Source organism: Mus pahari, chromosome 19, assembly GCF_900095145.1.
Source record: "Mus pahari chromosome 19, PAHARI_EIJ_v1.1, whole genome shotgun sequence".
NCBI classification, from domain to species: Eukaryota; Metazoa; Chordata; class Mammalia; order Rodentia; family Muridae; genus Mus; species Mus pahari.
This window is the reverse complement of record NC_034608.1, coordinates 34,762,572-34,789,186: the sequence shown is the minus strand read 5'-3', so window position 1 is coordinate 34,789,186 and position 26,615 is coordinate 34,762,572. Positions and strand designations below refer to the sequence as shown.

General features: G+C 39.8%; 1 protein-coding gene and 1 pseudogene across 1 annotated transcript in view; one reads left to right on the top strand and one right to left on the bottom strand.

Moving 5' to 3' along the window:
• Positions 1-26,615, top strand: part of Csmd1 (CUB and Sushi multiple domains 1) — a 1,532,231-nt gene that overhangs the window by 893,926 nt on the left and 611,690 nt on the right. The window lies entirely within an intron of this gene.
• Positions 16,762-26,615, bottom strand: part of LOC110336837 — a 69,132-nt pseudogene continuing 59,278 nt past the window's right edge.

Genomic DNA, 26,615 nt, shown 5'->3' with positions numbered 1-26,615 from the left:
TTTTTTTGGTTTTTTGGTTTTTTGGTTTTTCGAGACAGGGTTTCTCTGTGTAGCCCTGGCTTACCTGGAGCTCACTCTGTAGACCAGGCTGGCTTTGAACTCAGAAATCTGCCTGTCTCTGCCTCCCAAGTGCTGAGATTAAAGGTATGCACTGCCACTGCTCGATTACTTTATATATTTTTAATTCAGCTTGAATTAGAATATTTTGTCCATGGAGAAAACCTAATATCAAGTGCTATGTTAAGCGCCACTCACTGGAACCCTCGGGGCCCCTAAACTCTCTACTGAGTAGTCTCCTCCTAAGTCTATGCAGAAGCCACCTGTACCCAGCACAGGTCAGACCAGGGATAAAAGATAGCTTGAACTTCTCAGGGCTCCAGCCAGCCAGGCAGCCTATGACTGTAGGATGTGGAATCCTAGCACAGGATACCAAATGGATTCACACGGTAGGATATCACAGGGATCCTGCAGAGCTTTGACTGGCAATCTTGTTTCACTGCTTGCTCTTCTAAACAGTCAGTTAGAATGCCAAGGAGCTTTTGCTCAACGTGTTCTTTTTAAACCTATAGGAAGAAGGTCCTTCCTTCTCACCTCTGTAATTAGAAAAATCCTCCTGATATTAGAGGCCTGGTTTAATCATCACTTCATGTGTGCAAATTTTTCCTAACAATATCCGCCTAGGTTGAATCAATTAATTGCCCCCTAAAAATTCCAGCACCTGGTTCATGAGCCTCGTGTAATTATCTCATCACTTTGTACTAAATCCGTAGACAACTTTGTCTTATTCACTTTGAGCAAGAATTTGTATCAGTCATTTAAAAAAAAATTCTATACAAAGACAGAAAAAAATATATAAAAGTCATCGATAATGATTGTGTGTGTGTGTGTGTGTGTGTTTATGTACATAGATATGCATCAGTATGTGTGAATGTACCAGTGAGCATGCTGTTTTGGGGGGGGGGGTTGTGACTGCCTTGGGTGTTGGTCTTCACCTTCCATCTTCTTTGACACAGGGTCTGAATATTCTGAATATGCCACTCAATATGGTCCGAGTCTCTAAAGATTCCTCTGCTCCTTCATCAACTCTCCCTGTAGGAGTTCTGAAATTTCAGACATACGACACATTTGGCTTTTGTCTGTGTTTGGGCTTGTGAGATGTGCGCTCCAGCTCTCATTCTTCTGTGGCAATGACTTTTTCTACTGAGTAATCAATCTCCCAGCCCTCAATATGCATGAGGATACTTTAATTTATAAGAGGTAGTACATAAACACGTAGGTGTACTTATTAATAAATGCCAGGATTATTATCATTTATATGTGCTTTCAAGGAAAATATTTCTTTGAGAGTAAACAAAATATAAAATTTCTAATCCTTGTATGACAGTTCCAGGGCACAAGCACCGGAATGCTGACCCCTCGGGTAGCACCCAAAGAGCAAAGAGAACAGAAAAACAACTCTTCTCATGCTTAGTGAATGGACAAGTGTGGTGGAGTTACTTATAAAGACAGTTGGTGTCTCTCACACAGATGAATCACCAAAACCTCCCACCCTGGCATGGACAAGATCTCAGAAAAGTGCATTCAGTGGAATTCAGGTCAGCCAGCCATCTATCTCCTAAATACTTTATCAAGCTCAGGACTCCACATAGCTGGGATCAGTGCAAATCAGTGATTACAGAATAAACATAATAGAGTATGTGTCAAGCAGTCACGTATCTTAAGAGTATCTGTATTCAGCTATCTGACATCCTCCCAGGAAGGACAGGACTGAACAGTGTTCTCTTTTAGCTTATTATTGTCTAGTGTGACAAAAGGCAATCCAAACCCAGTCTCTCCACAGGCAAGCCTACATCTCCACTGTACCCTCCAATGAAGACTGTTGTTGACACTGAGCCCTCTTCCACATGTGTTATCCCTTAAGCTGTGGGTTCCCCTTTCTGCCCCTCAGTTTTCTAGGACAGAAAACTAAGGGTTGGTATATAAGTGCATTTTATTTTCAGAAGACAAAATCTCCCAGAATTTTAATAATCTTATTAAAAGTAATTAGCATCAATTAGCAAATTGTATATAAAACGGAATATAGGGCTGAAGCTGTGACTCAGCTGGGCATACCCTGGGTCCATCACCATCAGGACATATCCAGGTATGGCCACCCATGTCTACAATCCCAGTCAGTACTCAGGAGGCAGAAGAGAGAGGTCCAGAAGTCCATCCTCTAGTACATAGAGTATTTGCGGTTACCCTGAGCTAAAGACCCTTGTCTCAGTTGAAATAATAAAAATAACAACAAATAAATAGATAGTGAGGTTGCTCATTAGGTAATGGTTCCTTTCACCAAGCCTGACAACCTGCCTTCCATCCCTAGGCGAGTCCCATGATAGAGGAAGAAGTCAAACTCTAGAAATTTGACCTTTGAAATCAACATGCATGCTGTGGCATGCACAAATCCACACACATGCATACATACATCACACACAGTGTAATTTTAGAGTTAAAGAATGCAAAAATATTGTAAAGTGTAACTTCAGTGAACATAACTAAAAACACTTGGTCCTGTGACACACTTGCCCTAACTGCATGCACCTATGCACTGCTTGTTTAGAAATGTGTGGACTGCCCATAGGAATGAGCATGGAGCGTGTGTGTGTGTGTGTGTGTGTGTGTGTGTGTGTGTGTGTGTGTGTGTGTTGTGGGTATGTGTCTTGGTTAGAATTTTATTGCTGTGAATAGACACCATGACCAAGGCAGCTCTTATAAGGAAAACATTTAATTAGGACTTGTTTAGAGGTTCAGAGTTTCAGTTCAGAATCATCAAGGTGGGAGGATAGCAGGTTCCAAGCAGGCATGGCTCTGGAGGAGCTGAGAGATCTACATTTTTATCTGAAGGCCACTAGAACAATATTGGCTTCCAGGCAGCTAGGATGAGAATCTGAAAGTCCATGCTGACAATGGCACACTTCCTCCAGTAAGGCTACACCGACTCCAACAAGGCCACAACTCTAAACAGTGCCACTACCTGGGCCAAACATATTCAAACCACTACAGTATGTGTGCTATTTCCTTCCTAAGGGTCACATTCTTAACATGTTCTTATGAGTATTTTGTGAGTAAATCACAATGCCTATACAAAATGTTTTTTAAATTTGTGTGTGTGTGTGTGTGTGTGTGTGTGTGTGTGTGTGTGTGTGTGTGTGAATTTGCCCAATGAGGCCAGTAGAGAGTGAAGGATCCCTGGGTGCTGGAGGATCGGGCTGTTCTGAGTGCTCAGAATGGATGCTGGCAATTGTACCCTGGTCCTTGTCACCACTGATCAATCTCTTCAGCCCTTATCTAGTGGATTATAGTATGTTAAATCAATCCTTAGTAAAATGCCTTTAGAAGATAGGATGTGCAGATGGATTGGTATCTCAGTCTGCATCTGGGCTCCCTTCTCAATGTTTGTCCTCTCCAGTCCTTCCTCTTAATCTTCAATACCTCGAAGCCATCCTCAGCCCACTCTCCTTTCCTTCCTCTCTCTCTCTTCCTCTCTTTTCCATTGCCCAGATTCTGTATCCTAAACCCCGAGAGTTTGGCTCCTCTTTATGACCGTGTACACGCCATGGGGGTAACGAGAAGCACACAGTGACTTAGCGCACACCAACCTTGAGGTTGCCCACCTAAGTCCGTGCTAGTCTTGTCTCTCAAACACCCACATAGCTCTAAAATGTACCAAAGAATTTTGGCATCTTGTTCTGTGAGTATTCTGCATCGCACACATTAACATTACACACACGAGAGTCAAAAGGTACAGCATTTATCTCAAAGAAAAAAGCAGCAAAACAGACAAACAAACCTCAGTGCTTGCTACTAAAATGTAATTTTACCAATGGATCAACCTACAGTTTGGGGGGGGGGGGCTTAATACATTGTTGTGGGGGTCTTAATGCTTTCTAAGCCTTAAGGGTAAACATTTGTAACCCCATCCCTACTTTTGTGTTAAGGAAGGAAGCTTTGTTGTTTTACCATGTACTCCTTGGTGATTAGAAAACTAATTGATATCTGACAGGGAAAGAAGCAAAGCAAATGTTAATGAGAAAGAGAGAGACTCTCTCTGAAAGTAAGTGAAGAAGGAAGAAGGAAGTCAACAAATTCAATTTACTCGCTTTCTCTGTTACAACCAGATGATTTGTACATTGAGAGAAACTGGTACCACAGTTCGAATAGACTGAAGAGCAATTTATTAGCCTGCCTAAAACAATCTGTCAATTACCAGTCCAGCATTGAGCAGTCTGCTGCCGCCTGCAGCTTTTCCTGAACGATAAATCAGATGGCTTGGATTTGAAAACCCATTTCAGGGAGATGCTGACCAAGGCTTCTGAGATTCAGTACCTCCCCCCTGCCATGCCCAGTGACAACTGCCATGTCCAAGACCATGGCCTGGGATGGCCTACTATGTCTCCTTGTTGATAATTGCTCTTTCTTTGCTTTAGTTTCTTCCCCTTCATTCTAGAAAGATTACCAAAGAATGGGCCCTAAAGCAGTAACAGAATGATGTCAGAGAACATAGCAGAGGTCTACCCCTAACTACATGCTGTTTGCATTTTAGTGGCAAGAAAAGTGGTAGCATTTTAGCATGACCTATGTGGCATGCCAAGATATAGTCTGTGCATGAGGAAAAGATGACAGGATATGAAGATCAAGATCACAAAGATGTGTGCTCAGAAGACAGAGACAGCAGAGGTTGGACCACCCAACCAGCCAGGAAAACAATGATATGGTCCTCTGTCATTACTCATTGGCAAAGAGTGAGGCAGTCAAAAAGAAAGGTATTGGACTGAACATAAGGAAAGAGACTCTTGGCCCTGGGGAAGATTCTGATGGTGGGGAGAATGAATAAATAAAATCTGGGGGGGGGATTTTTGTTTGCAGGAATTTATACCTGTGGTATGAATGAGTTCTTGTAATGCTCTGGTTGGTGAAAGGCACATATGGTGTTTCCACAAGGAGTTCAGATATGGGTAATGTTGAATATAGCAAGGTTAATGGTGGCTATTTTAGGAAAAGAGAGGTACATAATTGAATTGTGAGTTAAAGACAAGAGGAGAGATACCCATTCATTATGATCAGAAATCAGAGACTGGGGACTGAGCCATGCAGGTCAACACACTGGAAAGCAGATGACCACCTGTCACTCCTCCATCCTGGATTCTCCCACCATGGGCTTAAAGACTTGCCTTTATAACACCCCAAAATATATTTATACAAAAATGTCTGAAAACTTAGCTAGCTTCAGCATTCCCCCTGTGAATCCTCTCAATAGTGCATGACTGGAGTCCCACTCTTGGCCCATTCGGTTGGCAGGTAGGAAGCATTTTACCGTTCTGGGAGTCAGTTCTCTCTTGCCTCATGGCATTAACCCATTTGCATCCTGATGTTCATTTATTCATCTGCTTGCTTATTTTAAGGACTCCAAGACAATCTTGTGTCCTGACCAAATGGTTGCTGTTCTATAAAGAATGGTAATCCAGGTGATGTCTGTGACATTACCTACATGTCTAATCCTCCTAATGATCACGCCCACCAGCTCTTCATCATAAACCTTCTCCTGCTGCTTCCTGTCCTTTGAGCAGGAAGTGTTGCTGATCCCTGTTCTCAGGCTCTACATTCCTACTTCCACCATTTTCCAGCAAATTCCATTTCTGCGATGGAGTGCTGTTTCCTCCAAAAATTAACCTTTGACCTTTTAGGAAACTTAAATTTCTAAATCTAGAAATATTTTTCTGTCCCTATATTTAACCCTCAGAGATCATAGTGTACATTAGTAATTTTGTACCTCAGATAGTAAATTTCATCTTTTATAGAGAAGGTCAAGAATGTGTGCATGAAATCCATCTCAGACTCTATGAGAGGATTTAGTGTCAGAGTCTACTCTTCTAAAGCTGGCTTGGTGGATGTTTGTGCAAATTTATACTCCACAAAGTTGTCCACATTTATAAGTCTATATTTGTGTATATACTCTGCAATCATGTTTTAGTATTTGTTTTTTTAATCTGAAAAAATACATGATTTATAACCATCATTTTAAGGGATAGCAGGTTTTCATTACAGTACTAATGTAATGGAATCTGAGGTCCGATGCCTGTAATCAGATACAGGTAGCTCCGGGGTTCCTCCAACGACAGCTGATTTTCAAATACCTGGTGACACAGACACTGCAAGTCATATTATGAAACCTGCAATAAAACCTATGCCTTCCAAATTAAGTTTTGTCTTTATCTTCATGTTAAAATGATGAGCATGGGATAGTTGGACAATCAAAGCATGCATGGACAAGGGCAGGTACATAGGCAAAAACTGAGCTAAGCAAATTCAGAGAGTAATTGCTCTAGATTTCATTATGAGCTGAGAACTCTATTAATCCCATTAATTCATCAATTTTAAAATGCAGAGAACTTAAGACCTAAAAAAATCAAACTGAGAGAGAGAGAGAGAGAGAGAGAGAGAGAGAGAGAGAGAGAGAGAGAACCCAATCATGTTTGAAGAAGGCAGGAAAAGAACCACTTTCTAGTTACTGCCTCTAATAAAGATTTCACAGAGCTCTGTGCTGATGGAAGTGGAATCAGTGAGAGGCCCCACACTATGACATTTAGACCTAGCTGAGGGTTGGGGATAGAGATTGTCAAGACTCTCATACAGCCTCTGATTCTCTTTGACATTGGTTTTCTACCATAGGAAGTAGCCCGTTGTCATCTAGGGAGCATAAGACAACATTTGGGATAAACTTTGAAGGATGTAGAGAAAAAGGAATATCTCTGATATTGTGATAAATCTGAGAGAACAGAAAAGGACGCAAGGGCAGATGGTCCAGGAAAGGTTTCCAGATGCAAAAATACAACCAAGCACGGAAATAAATGATCAGCATAGATTTATTTTAACCCAAGGAAACATACCCGGACCCTTGTTCATGGAGGAAACAGATGCCATAGGAAAATGAAGCTGGCACCAGGAGCCTCTACTAACAGAGACAGGGACTGCCAGCTCCCAGAGCAGGAAGGTGATTTGGGAGTATTGATATGCAAATGAGTTCCCTCAAACCTCCTAATGGCAAGTGGATGGTGGTTCCAAGCTGCACCATCCCTTCTGCACTGATGCCTGATCAAAGGAGGTCCACCTTCCCTGGGTTAGGAGCAGGTAACATGAACAGGTGTGTGAAGCCCTGCAGGTTTTGGGGCTGGGACACACATGTGAGGGTTTTGTGTGTGTGTGTGTGGGGGGGGATTATGGGAGCCCCCAAATGTGATTTTCCTGGTTGGTGACCCTGTCTAAGAGCTGAATTCATGATGCTCATAAATTCACATCCACAGCTTTCACAGTCTGCTTGGGGATCCTGGCTTAGGAGCTTTGCACACGATCAGCAGAAGAGGGCAACTCCTCTTTTGGAACTAAGACCTTTTCAGAGTTCTCTTGTGATCAGGTCAGGCTGCCCAGGACAAGCTGACTTTGATTAACTTAAAGTTATCTTACTTCCAGGAGGTATTTGGTCCTCCCTTCCACAGAAATTTCCTAAGTTGACCTCCTAAGAGCTAATGTCTGGGGAAACTCATGTCAGCACACAATATTCTCTGACCCACCCATCCACACAGGCACTCCTGAAGCAAAAGCGGGGCTGGTCTTTTCCTGGGTAAACTAGCAGAGGGGAAAGTTCTCTGGCCACGTCTGTCACTTGGCTGCTCAGCTACAGCCTCTCAGGAGTTACAGGTACCAATGAATCATGTGGACTGTGGACTATTCTCCTAACGATAGAGATTTCATATTCCAGGGAGTCCCCAGATGTGTCTCTGTAGTTCCCGTCGTGAAGCACAGTCATCCTTCAGAAACTGTATTATAAGCTCACACACTTCTAACCCATGTTAACTTTCGGCATGAGTGCCGTGTCTGCATATTATTTATTTCCATTAAAAGTATCACTAATAGAAATTGACACCAAGCATTCAGTGCTCCATTCTTGAATGCACACTAGGACATCAACAAGAAATTCAGGATGCATTATCCCTTAAGCCAGTTTTAACCTTTAAGAGATGTTTTTCCATTCCAAAAAGAAATCTGTTCTGCTTCTCCCAGAAGGCAGCGGCTGTTTTGCTCTGAAGCCACCTAGGTCACTTGACCTCATTGCGAGGGAAGATCTGTATCTTCCACTAGAAATAAAAAGAGTGAGTCTCCTGTTTCTGCCAGTGATGAATGCAAACACACAGTCCCCAGTGCTCACTGGCAGATGATCCCTGGGAATCAGGAGAGCTCCTTGTGTGCTTTTAAAAATGACATTGGTCTCCAGTTATTACTTTCTTAAAAATCCAATTTTTCCCTTGCGACAATTCGGCTAAAAAAATGATAAAGTAACAGTTGGTCCCATTGCCAAACAGATTGTGTACTCACACCCATAAATCAACCCTCTGAGCACCCAACCATGGATCATGGTGTAGAATTTTGAAATCATTCTTTTTTAATAATTTTGTTGCTCAGTGAAGTATATGTATATCTACCAAATGGAGCCTCTGGGATTCAGTGCAAGGATTTGTCATTCTCTTTTATGTAAAGGCTGGGATTCGATCCTCCAAAGTCATTATTAATTGTCACTGATTCACTGAGAATCATCTGCCCATCAGGCAGGTTGATAAGCCCAGTTCTCTTACCTCTTCTTGAGGCTCCAGCTAGGCCTACTCATGAGCCTGCTTCTTAAAGAGAAGAAATGGAAGTAGACTTCTCTTAACAGTGCTAGCTATTTTAAGTTTTCCATAAGAGAGTTATTCTCCTACATAATAATGATGGTGTTTAAATGAACAATAAGAACTGGACTGGGATTGAATTACATAGGACAGGGGTGCCTTTGCCATACCCCCCACAAAGTTTGTTGGGGTCTGAGAGGCAACTGAACATGCCAGTATATTCTCAGAATGTCACAATATATTCTATAGAACCATGTTTGAATACAGTGAAAGGTTCTGTCTAGTATAAACAGCCCTGTAGCTTCTCACTATGGTCTCACAGCTGATAGCATCTAAGGCTGCTATGGAATCAGCTCTCTGTTTCTGTGATTCCACAACTACAGATTCCGTTGTTAATATTGAGAGAGAGAGAGAGAGAGAGAGAGAGAGAGAGAGAGAGAGAGAGAGAGAGAGAGAANAGAGAGAGAGAGAGAGAGAGAGAGAGAGAGAGAGAGAGAGAATACTGCTTCTGCCATGAAGAACACATGCCAAATTTTCTCGTTATTTTTTTCCTAAACAACATAGTATGGCAACTATTTGCATAGTGTTCACAATATATAATCTATCTAGAAACCATTTAAGCACATAGGCTAATAATACACAAGCTGGTTATTGCACCTGAAAGCACTCCCAAGATCCAGCCCCTAGCCCTGTCAGCTCAGGGCTAAAAAAGGTAAAACACATAAGATGACATGCGTCTACCTGTGGGCAGGATCTAATTTTAACATATATGTCTTGCATTTGTCCTAGTCATCTTTTTTAGCAGAGGAAGCAAGTTGGATTACATAGAAGCAACAGTTAGTTTTATGACCTACTATTTTGCCTGAACAGCAAATTTTACAAGACCAGTCAACTTAAGAGGTTTCAACATCTGGAAAGAGGGGAAGTGGGCTGCTCAGGTCCAGCCTAGGTAAGTTACAGGAATTTTTTGCCTTCTGGTCTCTCAAGCATCCTAATTGTAATGTAACTTTAACTTACACATTTTGAGATCCCATATTAACTTCTTTCTGTTTTCCCAATTTGAAACTCAGTGAATTTCTTCAAAGTTCTAGTTCATTTCACTTTAGTTTGGAATTATATTTGAAATCTAATGTGATCTACATATGGTACTGAGAACTGAAAACATTGGTGTTGACATTTTATTTGAGTGAATTCCATCCAGAGATGGAATTTATACTCTTTGAAGTTCTAGGCAGATACATTGGTTCTAATATTTTTAACCTTCTAAGAATAAGATATAGTTTGGGCCCTAAAAATGAATTAAAAATGATAATACATGTCTTGGACCGTGTTCTATTGCTGTGCAGAGACACCATGACCACGGAAATTCTTGTAAAAGAAAGCATTTAACTGGAGCTCTTTTACAGTTTTAGAGGTTTACTCCATTGTCATCATGGCAGGGAGTTTAGTGGCATGCAGGCATGGTACTGGAAAAGCAGTTCTTCATCCAGATCCACAGGCAGCAAGAAAAGAGACACTGGGTATAGATTAGCATTTTTGAAATCTCAAAGTCCACCTCCAGCAACACACTTCCTCCAACAAAGGCTACATGTCCTAATCCTTTCAAAAAGAGCCACTCCCTGGTGATAAACCTATGAGCACATGGGAGCTGTTCTTATTCAAACCACCACACCACATATTGTTCTCTGTTAGATAATGTGTTCTAGAACCAACAGGGAAGCTGTACCCAAGAAGTCTTAGCAATGCAGTCTTCCAAACAAGACCTGTATAGGACACCAGTTGACTTGTTGATATGGCTGGGGAAATCTTACAAGGCACCACCTCCATATGAAGAGCTGTCTTCAATCACTGTCAGACCTATATATGTGTCCAACACCATGAACAGTACTAAATGGAATCCATAGGATGTGTGTGTGTGTGTGTGTGTGTGTGTGTGTGTGTGTGTGTGTATGTGTGTGTGTAATTTCAAAAGATGTTATGAGTTTAAGATGAAGTAAGGGGCATAGAAGCAACTTCAGTGGGGGGGGAGTGAAGATAATACAAATGCAGTACTTATGTATAAAATTCTCAAAAAAATTAAAATACTACCAGTGAAAATGGAAATGTAAATACTTAATATCTTTTTAAAAATGATGTTGAAATATAGCATATGATCAGCCAATTGATTTAAGATGGAGTCAGACTTCTAAGCCATTCTTTAGTTGGGGTACTGGGTATAGAACATCCTAGCATTAAGAGCTGGAGGAATCTCATACGATTTGTAATTAGTTTTTAAAGCCTAACAGAGACATTGAAAACCTTTACCAACCACATGCCATGGGCTTAGAGAATAACCATATTAGAATCACAGTAAATGGCTTATGCATAGTAATCTTACAGAAAGCATTACTAGTTAGTCCAACAAGGCAAAACGTTTGGTTTCAAATGTCTAGAATCAGGAAAATCTCACATACGAACAGCTGGATAAATTAGATGGAGGGAATTTTAGCTGGATATAAAAATAATACTGCAAAACAAAATCAAAAGGAATTCTAAAAAAAAAAAAAGTCCAAAGTCCATTTTCCCTACATTAGATGAGTAGGGATCAATAAAAGCATTGCTTTGGGAAAAATTCATTGTGGTTGTCTTTGCCAACACAGAATCCGTGACCTTGACCAAGGCTGCTCAATGGAAGCCACAAAGGAAAGATGGTGGCTGAAAACATTGGATAATACTTTTGAGGACAGTTTATTTCCACTATTTTTCTCCTCATTTTTAGATAGTTAAAAGCCAAACTCATGAGGTATATAAAATATACAAATATAGTTCTTTTCTACAGAAGGAATTGGTATTCCACTGAACTTCCATTATGCTTGTTTCTGAGGCTCATATAGCCTCTGCCCTCTTGCTGTAGAGTTTTCTCTTTTGAATGAAACAGATCACAATACCCAAAAAGCTCAGTTCAGTTCCTGGCCTCAAATTATACAGTACAGTCTGAACTTCTTACATTTATCTTGGTCACATATTAGTTGAAAAACTGAAGTTTCTATTTTCTAGATGTAAATATTTTAACTTAAGGTAACATGAGAGATTTTTGTGTGTTTGTTGAATTATATAAATACATTTACTAAGCCAATTTTGGATGCCACTCTAGCTTTTTATTCAATCAGTAGTTTATTGAATGATTGAATGTTCCCTTGAATGAACATTCTTAGGATTAGAAAACATACAATTGACTTACTTTGCTTATTTTCAAGCTGTTCCCCATGAGTATGTAAGCACCACTGTGTTCTATAATATGTCTGTTAAAGGGACAGTGAGATGGTTTTTGGTATTTTAATTTTCTCCTTAGCATGACCTTTCAAGAATATCTGTATTGCGGTTTGGCTAATATATGCACTTTTTTTCTAAGATACAAAAATACATTCACATTTAGTGACTTCATGAAGCTAAAAACTCAGGCATGGTAAGAAATTAGTAAGAGGGAAGCAATCTGTTCACAGTACATCTTTTTAATGATTAGGTAGAGACTTGTGAAATGAACACCTACACAGAACCAAAATATTAAGGACTGCCGGTAAAGTTAGCTGTGCAATATGTCTCGAGGTTTCTCACCCTCTTATTGAATTCCAGATGCCTAATGCGTAGATGATCATTGTGGTCACTGCTGATACATACAGCAGGACACAGAGACCTGGAGAAGTACTTGTAACCTTGGAAAAATCAGAAAAGTTCAAGTATCTTTCTTCCCTTTGTTTTAACCTTTTTGTACACTAAGCTGGTCACAAACTTTGATTCAGTATCTCTTAGAACCAATCCAAAGGTCCTTATAGATAGTAGCACCTATGGGTCTAAAAGCATATAATGGAAACCCTATCCATTCTTTACAACAATCCATACTCAAAGGACAATAGAATAGAGGAACCTAATTATCCAGCACTATCTGTGTCACCAATGGGCTATGGTCTCCTGGCATGGACCATATAAATTATTAAAGTTAAGCTCTCTGGCTTAATAGTTGTCCATGCCTTGTTTACCTGATGTTATTAAAATTCAAAACTAGAACAAACCCATTTATTCAACATATATTTATTCAGAGCCTTTCTGGTGCTGTTCAATTTTTTTTTTTTAACTCTAGAGATAAAATGGTAGTTTTCACTTTCAAAGAAGTTGAATTCTGAGGATAGTGAACAGGAAAAGATGCCAAAGAGATCTAAAAGGCTACAGGGGGCCTGGGGTACAGGAGGCCATTGTCCGCAGGTCAAACTTCTGATTCATTGAGAGCCTGTGTTTCTAGAGGAGACCTTCCACTGATGGTCTGGGCAAGAACACTGTAAGAAGGTTAGGGCTGATACCAACACAGCTGTGAAAATAAACAAGCTGGACAGGTCAAAGATCACAGTCAAACAAAGAGCATGGTTCTTGGTTTGGTAATGGAAGGCTCTGAGTATACAGGATAGAAGAACAGAAAAAAGGGAAGTGGAGATGTTAGTATATGCATACCCAACCACAAACATAGATTTATGCATGATTCTCTAACATCCTCTTATGTGATGTAAGAGCAATGCCCAAGAAACATTAAGTGAATCATGGAAGATCGGAGACCCTATTAGCAAGTCCTTGAGAAGAACAGGCGATTTGCACATCATGTATGCAGTGAACATCTGAGCCAAGCAAGTTATATTCGTGTAGCATGAGGGTAGTGTGAGGGTTGAATATTGTGGGTGGCCCTGAAGAAACTGGGAAATGATTTTTTTCTTACTAACAGAGATTAAAAAATCCAAGACCCCATTCCTCACAGGTGTCAGGAAATATAGTAGTTGTTATTTCTCCTTCTACCTCTAAGAACATGGAAAGAGACAAAACCCTTGTCTCTCCCTCCGTAGAGTTCCCTATCTTATCAAGTCATGTATCTTTTCTTATAGTACATGATTTCATTATATTGTTTCATGGCCAGTGTCCAGCACACACCTCAAAACACCTTAGACCAGACCAGTGAATCTCAACCTTCCTAATGCTGTGACCCTTTAATGTACTTCCTCATTTGTGGTGATTTCCAACCATATAATTATTTTATTGCTAATTCATGATTGTAATTTTGTTACTCTTATGAGTAGCAATGTAAATATCTGATTTGCAGGATGTCGAGATGCAACCTCCCAAAAAGTCACAATTTACAAATTGAGAAATAGTGCTGTAGACTATGGACTTCCAAATGGTTTTCATGATCATGTCTTCAAATAAAGTCATACCAGGAAACTCAAAAATTAAAAAAAAAAATAGCCATAACTATTAAAGCTCAGTGATCTGTTTGCCACAGAAATGATATCAACTATGTCAAGTAGAATTGGTAGAGCACTTCAGAGAAAAAAACAGCCTATAATCTAAGTTTGTGCAGACATATTGATTCTGTGGAGATGGCTTAGGTATCTCACAAACATGTTGGAAGCAAAACCTGAAGGAGGTTGTCAGCTAGAGGCCTGGGTAATATTTGCATTGTCAGTCTCAAGACTATTGTTGGTAGAATTTCTCTTGCTTTGGCCAGCAGATTGTTTTTTCTATTCAAGTTGTGAACTGATTGGATCCAATCCATCCCTACTAAGGTAACATGTTTTGCTCAAACTGTAATAATTTAATCTCATTGTCAAAACTTCCATTCAGAATATTCCAGCACCATGGCATGGCCAGGTTAACACATAAATCAGTTCTCATATGTATATATGTATGTATGTATGCATAATCTTTGTAACTACATGCAGCTGTGTATATTCTTTATCATAAATTTTGACAAATTGCTATTAACCAACTCCCATATTTAGAGGAATATAAAGTTTTCCAGGATAAACATGTTTTTCTCCATATTTTAAAAACTATTTTAGAGAAAATCAGAAGACTTCTCATATAGGAGAGATCCACCTGTTTGTTTATGGAGATGGTCTCATTAAGGAGCCCTAGCTAGTCTGGAACTTGCTTTTGTCTCCAACCTCCACCTCCCAGGTGCTGGAATTACAGGCATGCACCACCTGCTCAGCTAAGAGCTACACTATTGTACAAACTAGTTAGAAAAAAGCAATTCAATTCCAGCTTTATCCTGAAGTTCCCAGTTGAATTAAGCCTCAGTATACTGAAATAGTAAGCAGGGGGACAGGATGGAGAGTATCTTTGTCAGTTTATTTCATATACCTTCCCAGGGGTTCCTTGCAGAAAGTCAAATCTGGCCATCAATGGGAGGAGAGACCCTTGGTATTGGGAGGATCATATGTCCCAGTACAGGGGAATGCCAGGGCCAGGATGCAGGAGTGGGTGGGTTGGGGAGCAGAGTGAAGGGAAGGTATAGGGGGCTTTGGGGATAGCATTTGAAATGTAAATGAAGAAAATATCTAATTAAAAATTCCTTAAAAATAAAAAAATAAACAAAGGCAATAATGTAAAAAACTAAATAAATAAATACTGCCCAAAGCTTGATAAAATAAGACATGTTCTTTTTCAGTAATTTTCTTACTGCCAAATTTGGATAAATGAGTGCACATCTTTCTTCCTTTGGATGAGATCCTCTGGACTGGTAGATTGATTACCTTCTTACCCTTCTATTCTTTAATTGTGGCTCTACAGCTGCCTAGGATAGTTTTACCCACAGGCCATAGTAGGCTGTAGATAGTCAGCTGAACTTTCACTGCTATGAATTCTCTGCTCCTCCTCCAGATCCCCCTTCTCTCTGCATCTCTTGCCATCACATTTGCAGTTTACTACTGCCATAGTTTGCAATGCACAGGGTAGCAGTGACTGTGTCTGACATTGCCCTATACTACTTGATACCCAACACGGCCACTGGCAGCAAATTCCTACCTACAGTAGAATTCTACCAATTTTCCCAAATCATGGTGGTTAATATGCACATAGATAATTACTGTAATTAGCTAAGCAGGGCATCTAAAGTCCAAGAATCCAGTAGGATTCCAAGACATGTAAATATTAAATTAAAAGATCAGTGAACTATGGACAAGGGATAAGAAGTCAGGAAGAGGTGTTTAAGGGGGTTCTGGGAGGAACTGGAATGAGAATTTATATAATCATTTATGTATGAGTACAAATTTTTCAAAGAATGAATTAAAAGTTCAGGAACTATCAAGAAAAAGAATAAAAAATTTAAACACACACACACACACACACACACACACACACACACACACAAAGAGTGCAGGCAGATCACACAAAGCCTAGCAGGCCTAGTGACTCTGGATTTCATTCTGTATGCTGTGGAAATTCAGTAAAGGGTCTTCCATGAATAAGACAGATGACTAGGAAGAGAGATGAAAGATAGATAGATAGATAGATAGATAGATAGATAGATAGATAGATAGATAGATAGATGATAGATAGATAGATAGATAAGAGAGAGAAAGCGAGAAGGGGAGAATAAAAAAACAAAGAAAGAAGATTTAAAAGGAACAATCAAAAGTACAAATACTAATATTAATGTCTATCAGATGGCAATAATGAATACTGGATAGTAAATATCCCTGGGTTATTCATTTGGTCAATTTTCAAGTGTAAGGAGAATAAATAGAAAATCATGCAAAGTTAGTAAGATACTCCTGAGAACAAAATTCCCTAAGATTGAAGAGAAGGAAACAATGTTTCCATAACTATAAAGGCTACAGTTGGGAAGCTTAAAGAAAGAGTTGGTCAATTGTGGAAGGGTGAGGGCTTGGCTGTATGTGTGTCCCCTACCTGATTACTATGTCAAAGACAATTACTTGTAATTATATACAAAGTTTTCTCATAGTCTACAGAAAGTTCCAGAGGTCCTAGGATTTCAATTGTGATTTCTAACTTGTCAGTCATTTCAGACATTAATATTTGATGTAGTATCTTGGCAACAAACTGTATTGTTGTTGTTGGTGGTGGTGGTAATGTGGCCTTGTTTTGTTTTCCTCTATAAAAACTCAGAATCTCAAATATAAGCAAGGGAGGGAAGTATCCAAGATAGTCCCACCCTTTAGTGTAGAAAAACAGAAGGGCAAGCGGGTAAGCCTCATAGGGAGGAGAGGGGAATGCCATTTAAGGCTTAAAACATTCTCTATAAAACGCTGGAGGAGTCTCCACAGTCTGAAAGGAAGGCAGAGGCTGATTCTTTAGTGGAGTTCTCTCCACTTGAGTGACCGGAAGCAGGGAAAGGCAGCCACTTCTCATCTTGCTCTGGGTCATTTTCTTCCGTATGGAAATAATGAGGGTGTAGATCTGAGAAGACAGGCATTTCCTTATGTGGATTAAAAGTCAGAATTTCCAACAGCTGGTTGCTTCATACTCCTCCATTTCAGGGACCACTGACTGAATTGGCCAAAGCATCTCCTCAAGAAGAGGTTCCAGGGGTCGGGGCAGAGTAGATATACATCTTGAGACCGTATCTACTGGTAGCAATCCAATCCAATGAGAACAAAGATTTTACCCAACTGCTCATCTTCTGGGCTTCCAGGCAAGAGATGAATTCAGTGAGACGTCTCAGCAAAGATACAGTGGACCTGCCACTGGTCCATAGGTGTTACACATGTAGACTGCAGATGAATTTGAGCAACACAGTACTGGCATATAACAGCCATGGGTGTGAGGAGACATCCTGTAGCTGTAGAATCTGTCTAAGACAAAGTCAGCCAGCTCGACTGTTCCAGTACTCAGCACCAGACTGTAACCTAGTTTGAGGTCTTGGTAAACAATACAATTAACATGAGGAAAATTCAGGCTACTTAGAAACTATTTCACCAGGTCCTAGATGACCTCAACTGGCAAGCCTGGGATGGGTGTGGGGGGCTTTGTCCAGGTATGTCCGTAGATACTAGTCTATACGCTTAAACACTAGCATGACCCTATTGTCTCAGTGAGCTGAACAACATTGGGGTATTCTAAGTCCTCCAGCCTTCTAAGTAAGGCTACCTCATGAGGTACTTACTTTGTTGATGGGAAGGCCCCCTTCAAATCCTCTTCCATTAGGAACTCTCATAACCTCGAGGACCTCAACATGGCCACTGTTGGAATCTCAGACCTTCCAAACCATTCCATAGGTACTAACAGCAATTTCAGACCCTGCTTGAGAGGTAGCATTTTCTGAGCAGGCGATTTCCTTAAGCCCATTATCCAGGTTTAGGAGCTGGTTCCTGCAGTGCCATACACTGAGGATAGGTCCCAGGCAGCTGAATGCTGTGGGCTATCCTATAGACACAAACTTAAATGTTTCTTCTCTTCAGCATTGGGTCTCTGGTTGACCTCTCAGGGAACACACATGTCATTCATGGACATAGGTAGTCTTTCTAGATCAGGGCGCATGCTACTTCAATTTTCTTCCACCTTCCAATGGCTTAATATAGCTTTAGCCTGGGGCCCAGAAGGGAGATGAAGGATTGGTGTAATCTTCCTTTCTGTTCCTGCTCAACAGACCCATCTATCCTAGCAAGGGTTTTATCTGAGGGTTAAATAAAGTTTTTCTCTGTTCATCTCTTCTGGAATAGGTGACTGATATTGTCTCTGGCCATAGATTGTACAACTGAAGTGATCAGATAGTATAGTGTCTGCCTTCAGTGTCTGTATTTCCAGTTCTGTGTTGAATACCAAGTTTGTTTGATGTCAAGGAGACTGACTTCTGCTGAACTGTTCCTGCTTTGATAGTTAGGTAGAGTAGTGTTTCCTGAAGGGACACTAGCTGTTCCAATTAAGCTTCTTAAAATAGTCAGGACTTAAACTTTGTCATCTTAATTTGCTTTATGAATCCACTTAAAGAATAATAATAGAGAATGAATAAAATGGTTAGGTGGTAGGAATTTTAAAATATATTTGATAACCTTTTTTTAAAAACCAAAATTTCATTCTTTCTTGGAAATCTACTAGATTTAGACTAGAAAATAATTTTTAATATAATTAAATTAATGCTACTGAAGGGACTCACTTTGTATGCAGTGAGTATACATAGAGATATTTATTTACTGAATATGAACTACTGAAGCATGCCTCAGTTGTCCAACTTCCATCTTATTTTTTTCTCTGAATTATCCCATTCTGGTTCTTTTTTTGCTGGACTATAAATAACTATTTTTAGTATACATGGTAGTGGTCTGTGCTTGGATTTCCCTAAAAACCCTGTCACCTGAGAGGAAGACCTGAAGTTTGTTCAGAGAAGCTTATGTTTCCTGAGAAAATATCTTGGTGTTTTCATACTTTGGGTTCTCTCAGGGTCAGAGGAGCATAATCATCCTTGTGATAAGGTGAACTACACATCCCACTGGCAAACTGCCCTTATTGCAGACTTCACTGGACTGTGGAATTCAGTGCTGCCCAGTAAGAGCAGGGAACCCAACAGATATGTGGAGAAGGTGTCTTAATGCAGGCCTGAAAGGTAAATGTAGAAGGCAAAGAAAACCTGTAATAATCCAGGCAACCAATGGTGTTATGGGCAGAAGCTTTATGCTCTTCAAATGCAAAGTATACCGAGCATGAAATATGAGACAATGTATTATAATAAAATAAGAAAAAAGAAATAGATACCTTGAAAATTATAGAAGGAAAAATAAATCAGCAAACAATGAGGAAAAGAGCTGAGAAGAAGAAATCCAGAAGACACAGGTCGCTAATGGAAGCCATGTAGACAAAAGGGAATACAGCATGCAATCTAGGAGTGGGAATACAGGGGGCCAAGGTCAGAAGTTGGAAAGACAGACTCTCCTAGAAGTCAGCACAGAGAGACTAGTCAGCTAATGGGAAGTAAGAACCCAGCAAGAGTCCTGATATCAATGTAAGAGAGGTATTAGGAATGGAAGGGAAGGAGAGGAAGCTCCACTCCTGTGTGCTCTAACACGCCCAGGATCACAGAATCCCAGGATCCCTGGATCCCAAGTACTTGGTCACACCAGGATCTCAGGGTCCCAGAGGCAGCCTGACTCCGAGGAACTCTGATACACCCAAAAATCTTAGGATCACAGGATTCTGGAATCACAAGATCACGTAGACAGCTGGACTCTGAGGAGTTCTGATATAACCAGGATTATAGGAAGGACAAGCTCCAGTCAGATATAGCAAGGGCAGATAGCACTAGAGATAATCAGATGTTGGGAGGCAAGCATAAGAACATAAGCAACAACAACAACAACAACAACAAACAAGGTGACTCAGCATCATCAGAACCCAATTTTCCCATCATAGCAAGTCCCAAATACACTATCACACCTGAAAAGCAAGATTCAGATCTAGAATCATTTCTCATGACAATGATATAAGATTTTAAATAACTCCCTTAACGAAATACAGGAGAACACAGGTAAATAAGTAGAAACCCTCAAAGAGGAAACACAAAAATCCCCTTTTTACAGGAAAACACAATTAAACAGGCAAAGGAAATGAACAAAACAATTTAAGATATAAAATGGAAAAAGAAACAATTAATAAATTACAAAGGGAGACAACTGAGCATTAGAAACCATAGGAAAGTGATCAGGAGTCATAGATGCAAGCATCACCAACAGAATACACGAGATAAAAGACAGAAACTCAGGGGCAGATTATACCATAGAAAACATCGACACAACAGTCAAAGAAAATGCAAAATGCAAAAAGCTCCTAACCCAAAATGTCCAGGAAATCCAGGACACAATGAGAAGACCAAACCTAAGGATAATAGGTATAGAAGAGAGTGAAAATTCCCAGCATAAAGGCCCAGGAAATATCTTCAACAAAATAATAGAAAAAAACTTGCCTTACCTAAAGAAACAGATGCCCATGAACATCCAGGAAGCCTACAGAACTTTATAGACTGGACCAGAAGAGAAATTCCTCCTGTTACATAATAAACCAAATCAAAACACCAAATGCACTAAACAAAGAAAAAATATTAAAAGCAGTAAGGAAAAAAGGTCAAGTAACTTAGAAAGGCAGACCTATTAGAATTACACCAGACTTCTCACCAGAGACTATGAAAGGCAGAAGATCCTGGGCAGATGTCATACAGACCATAAGAGACCATAAACATCAGCCTAGGCTACTATACCCAACAAAACTGTCAATTACCATAGATGTAGAAACCAAGATATTCCATGACAAAACCAAATTTACACAATATCTTCCCACAACTCCAGCCATACAAAGGATAATACATGAAAAACACCAACACAAGGAGGAAAGCTACACCCTAGAAAAAGCAAGAAAGTAATCTTTCAACAAACTCAAAAATAAGAAAACCATACAAACATAATTCTACCCCTAACAACAAAAATAACAGGAAGTAACAATCACTTTTCCTTAATATCTCTAAACATCAATGGGTTCAATTCACCAGTAAAACTACATAGACTAAAAGACTGGATTCGTAAATAGGCCCCAGCATTTTGTTGCATACAGGAAACACACCTCAGTGATAAAGACAGAAACTCCCTCAGAGTAAAAGGTTGGAAAACAAATTTCCAAGCAAATGGTGGCAAGAAACAAGATGGAGTAACCATTCTAATATAGAATAAAGTCAACTTTCAACCAAAATTTACCAAAAAAGATAAGGAAGGACACTTCATACTGGTCAAAGGAAAAAATATACCAAGATGAACTCTCAATTCTGAACATCTATGCTCCAAATGCAAGGACACCCACATTCATAAGAGAAACTTTACTAAAGCTCAAAGCACACATCGCACCCCATGTAATAATAGTGTGAGACTTCAACATCCCACACTCAGCAATGGACAGATCATGAAAACAGGAACTAAAGAGAGACAAAAGAAACTAAAAAGTTATGAGTCAAATTGATCTAACAAATATTTAAAGAACATTTCATCCTAAAGCAAAAGAATATAACTACTTCTCAGCACCTCATGGTACTTTCTCTAAAATTGACCATATAATTGGTCACGAAACAGGCATGAAGAGGATTGAAATAATCCAATGTACCCTATCAGATCACCANGGACTAAGGCTGGTCTTAAATTAAAACAAAAATAACAGAAAACACACATACATATTGAAGCTGAATATTACTCAATGATAACTTGGCCAAGGAAGAAATAAAGAAAGAAATTAAAGACTTTTAAGAATTTAATGGAAATGAAGACATCATACCAAAACTTATGGGACACAATGAAAGCAGTGCTAAGAGGAAATCTCATAGCTCAAAGTGCCTCCAAAAAGAAACTAGAGAGAGCATACACTAGCAGCTTGACAGCACACCAAAAAGCTCTAGAACAAAAGGAAGCAAATTCACCCAAGAGGAGTTGATGACAGGAAATAATAATACTCAGGGCTGAAATCAACCAAACAGAAAGAAAAAGAACTATGCAAAGAATCAACAAAACAAGGAGCTGGTTTTTTGAGAAAATCAACAAGAGAGATAAACCCTTAACCAGACTGTATCAAATTAATAAAATCAGAAATAAAAAGGGAGACGAAACAACAGAAACTGTGGGAATTCAAAAAATATAAGCTTATATTCAACAAAACTAGAAAATTAGGATGAAATGGACAATTTTCTAGATACATACCAGGTGCCAAATTTAAAACAGGATCAGATAAACCATATAAACAGTCTCATCAAACCCCCCCCCCAAAAAAAAAGAAGTTGTCTTAGTCAGGGTTTCTATTCCTGCACAAACTTCATGACCAAGAAGCAAGTTGGGGAGGAAAGGGTTTATTCAGCTTACATTTCCATACTACTGTTATCACGAAAGGATACAGGACTGGAACTCAAGCAGGTCAGAAAGCAGGAGCTGATGCAGAAGCCATGGAGGGATGTTATTGACTGGCTTGCTTCCCCTGGCTTGCTCAGCCTGCTTTCTTATAGAATCCAAGACTACCAGCCCAGAGATGGTCCCACTCACAGGGGCCTCTCCCCTTGATCACTAATTGAGAAAATGCCCCACAGCTGGATCTCATTGGGGCATTTCCTCAACTAAAGCTCCTTTCTCTGTGATAACTCCAGCTGTGTAAGTTGACACAAAGCTAGTCAGTACAGAAGTCATTAAAATTCTCCCAACCAAAACAAACAAACAAACAAACAAACAAAAAACCCCAGGACCAGATGGGTTTAGTGGAGAATTTCATCAGACCTTTAAAGACCTAATACCAATACTCTTCAAACTATTCACCAAAACAGAAACAGAAGTAACACTATCCAATTAGTTCTATGAAGCCTCAATTACTCTGATACCTAAACCACACAAAGACCAAAACAAAGAAAGAGAACTTTAGACTAACATCTCTTATGAGCATTGATGCAAAAATACTCAATGAAATTCTTGCCAATGGAATCCAAGAACACATCAAAATGATCATTTACCACAACCAAGTAGATTTCATCATCTCAGGGATGCAGGAATGGTTCAATATGCAGAAATCCATCAATGTAATCCACTTCATAAATAAACTCAAAGGAAAAAAAAAAACACATGATAATTTCATTAAATTGTGAAAAAACATTTGACAAAATTCAGCATCCCTTCATGTTAAAAGTCTTAGAAATGTCAGGAAGTCAAGGCCCCTACCTAAACATAGTAAAAACAGTATACAGCAAACAAGTAGCCAACATCAAACTGACTGGAGAGAAAGTTGAAGAAATCCCACTAAAATTAGGGACTAGACAAGGCTGCCTGCCCACTCTCTCCCTATCTATTCAATACAGTACTTGAATTTTTAGCAACAGCAATTAGACAACAAAAGGAGGTCAAAGGGATACAAATTGGAAAGGCAGTAGTCCAAATATCAATATTTGCAGATGATATGATCATATAGTTAAGTGACCCCAAAAATTCTACCAGAGAATTCCTAAAGCCGATAAACAACTTCAGCATAGTGGCTGGATATAACATTAACTCAAACAAAATAGCCTTTCTCTTCTCAAATGTTAAAAAAGCTGGGAAAGAATATAGAGAAATTACACCCTTTACAATAGTCACAAATAATATGACATACCTTGGTGTGACTCTAAAGAAGCAAGTAAAAGATATGTATGGGAAGGATGTCAAGTCTCTGAAGAACGAAATCGAAGCAGATCTCAGAAGATGGAAAGATCTCCCATGCTCATGGATTGGAAGGATTTATATAGTAAAAATAGCCATCTTGCTGAAAGCAATCTACTGATTCATGTCATCCCCACCAAATTCTGAAATCAATTCTTCATAGAATTAGAAAAAGCAATTTGCAAATTTGTTTGGAACAACAAAAACCCAGGATAGTGAAAACTATTCTAAACAATAAAAAAACATCTGTGGAAATCACCATCCCTGACCTCAAGCTGTATTACAGAGCAATAGTGATAAAAAAAAAACAAAACTGCATGGTATTGGTACAGAGACAGGCAAGAAGATCAATGGAGTAAAATTGAAGACCCATAAATGAACCTACACTCCTAGGACCACTTGATATTTGACAAAGGAGCTAAAACCATCCAGTGGAAGAAAAGACTATTTTCAACAAATAGTGCTGATTCAATTTTTTGTCAGCATATAGAAAAATGAAAATCAACCCATTCTTATCTCTTTGTACAAAGCTCAAGTCCAAGTGGTTCAAGGAAATCCACATAAAGCCAGAGACACTGAACCTTACAGAGGAGAAAGTGGGGAAGAACAAAATTGCAAAGCTTCTTTAAGGCAAAGGACACTGTCAATAGGACAAAAAGGTAACCAACAGATTGGGAAAAGATCTTTACCAATCCTACATCTGATAGAGGGCTAATATCCAATATTTACAAAGAATTCAAGAAGTTAGACTCTAGAAGATCAAATAAACCTATTAAAAAGCTGGGGCACAGAGCTAAACAAAGAAATTTCAACTGAGGAATATCAAATGGCCAAGAAGCACCTAAAGAAATGTTCAACATCCTTAGTCATCAGGGAAATGCAAATCAAAACAACCCTGAGATTCTACCTCACACCAGTCAGAATGGCTAAGATCAAAAACTCAGGTGACAGCAGATGCTGCTGAGGATGGGAAGAAAGAAGAACACTTCTCCATTGCTGGTGGGATTGCACGCTGGTACAACCACTCTGGAAATCAGTTTGGCCATACCTCATAAAATTGGACCTAGTACTACCTGAGAACCCAGATATACCACTCCTAGGAATATAGTCAGAAGATGCTCCAACATGTAGTAAGGTCATATGTTCCACTATGTTCATAACAACCTTATTTATAATGGCCAGAAGTTGAAAAGAACCCAGATATACTTCAACAGAGGAATGGATACAAAAAGTGTGGTACGTTTAAACAATGGAGTACTACACAACTATTAAAAACAATAAATTCATGAAATCCTTAGGAAAATGGCTGGAACTAGAAAATATCATCCTTAACCCAATCACAAAAAGCACATATGGTATGCACTCACTAATAACTGGATATTAGCCCAAAAGCTCCAAATACTCAAGATATAGTTCACAGACCACATGAAATTCAAGAAGAAGGAAGACCAAAGTATGGGTGCTTTGGTCCTTCTCAGAAGGAAAACAAAATACTGACAGGAGCAAAGACTGAAGGAAAGGCCATCCAGAGACTGTCTCACCTGGGGATTCATCCCATATACAGTTACCAAACCAAGAAACTATTGTGGATGCCAAGAAGTGCTTGCTGACAGGAGCCTGATATAGCTGTCTCCTGAGAGGCCCTGCCAGAGCCTGACAAATACAATTGTGGATGCTCACAGCCAACCATTGGACTGAGCATGGTGTCCCCAATAGAGGAGTTAGAGAAAGGACTGAAGAAGTTGAAGGGGTTTGCAACCCCATAGGAATAATAACAATATCAACCAACCAGAACCCCCTACACACACCAGAGCTCCCAGGGACTGAGCCATCAACCAAGGAGTACACATGGCTCTAGCTGCATATGTAGCAGAGGATCACCTTGTCAGGCATCAATGGGAGGAGAGGTCCTTGGTCCTATTAAGGCTCAGTAGATGCCCCAACGTAGGGGAATTGAGGGTGGGGAGGTGGAAGTAGGTGTGTGAGTGGAGGAACACTTTCATAGAATTAGGGGGAGTGAGGATGAGATAGAGTATTTCCTGGAGGGGGGAAACTGGGAAAGGAGATAACATTTGAAATGTAAATAAAGAAAATATCCCATAAAAAGAAAGAAGAAAGAAAGAAAGAATCCTGGTATCACTACACCTCCATGTGTCCCTGAGCCATTCTTGGACTTGACAGTTGTCTTAGGGTTTTACTGTTCTGAACAGACACCATGACCTAGGCAAGTCTTATAAATGACAACATTTAATTGAGGCTGACTTACAGATTGAGAGGTTCGGTCCATTGTCATCAAGGTGGAAGCATAGCAGCATCCAGGCAGGCATGATACTAAAGGAGCTGAGGGTTCTACATCTTCGTCCAAAGGAAGCCAGGAACAGACTGTGCACCTTCATTGCAGCTAGGAGGAAGAAGTTCAAGCCCATATCCACAGTGACCCACTTACACGTACAAGGCCACACCTAATAGTGCCACTCCCTGGGACAAGCATATGTAAACCATCACAACAGTTTATTAAAGAGACTCTCAGAACCATAGAAGTCTCTGAAAGTTATGTAGTAAGTATGACCTTTAAGTCTGCCTGGAAGAGACCCACAGTGAGTGCCTTGAAGGAGTCTGTAAGAGCAGTTTCCCCTATTGTGTCACAGTGAGGACACAAGGAAGCCCACTCGTAGTACTGCAAGTTTAGAAAGCTTCTGCTAACTCCTTGGGATCCATAGTACATCTTGGGTTTCCTTGTATGTGTGTACCATTGATAGATTGCATTCATATCAATACCCACCCTGGCTAGAGTGAAGCCACATCAGAGACAGGTAGATAAAAGTGTTTCCAATAGATAACTGGAGAATCCACAAGGTGGAGATGCCTGGAGGAGTCCTTAGAAGATGGTAGCTCATAGGAACACAGCAGCAAGTCACAGGTAGGCATGTAGACATGTGTGGAACACAGCAGCAAG